Here is a 753-nt window from a genome sequence, read left to right on the forward strand (position 1 = left end):
TGAAAAATCGATCCTTAGGTACCAATGTACAAGTGTGCAAAGTTTCATGCTTCTACGCAAAAGTGCAGTGGGTTTTCCCTTACGACCTCCACTACGAGGACATCGGGCCGTCCTAAACTCATCCAGTGGGGGGACGGACCAGCGGTGGGTCGGTGGGCTAGTGGCCGCTGCCAGCTCCGGGGGGCCCCGTCCCGTCCTGTCGCCTGCGCCCGATGCCGAGAGCCAGAGAGTCTGTGAGTAGAGCAAGCATCATTACCAAAGCAGTTAGGCCCTTCAATCCTTCACCAGGCCCTTGTTTGTTGTCAGACGAGTCGTCGGTAGCTGATCAGGGCTCTCCGGGCTGTCTTTGGGGGTGCCCGGAGTGCCCTAACTCGTACCTCGAGCATCGCGGGGAAGTGGAGTTTGACGAGGCCGCAGCCCAGATGCGGACCCTCCCGGCGGTGGAGGCTGCTCTGTGGTTGAAGGAGGCCCGCGCCGCGCGTCAAGTAGCCGGGGATGAGGCGGTCGGTGCTGCTGAGGCCGCCGCCAACGCCATCCTAGACGCCTAAGAGGCTGCCGCCCGTACCCTTGATCTGTACCTGGCGCCGGAATAAAGAAAGACACTCGAATACCATATCGGTGTACTTACTGCACCCCGTTCATGAAAGAGAAAGTAAGGGAAAAACGTTAACAATGAGTGATTTTAGCGGTTAGAAGAACAAGAAGAAGTTCCAAGATGGCCGCCACGGACCACAACAAACCATCAACTGTTTT

This window comes from Frankliniella occidentalis, unplaced genomic scaffold, assembly GCF_000697945.3.
Source record: "Frankliniella occidentalis isolate FOCC.00 unplaced genomic scaffold, Focc_3.1 Scaffold260, whole genome shotgun sequence".
Classification (NCBI taxonomy): domain Eukaryota; kingdom Metazoa; phylum Arthropoda; class Insecta; order Thysanoptera; family Thripidae; genus Frankliniella; species Frankliniella occidentalis.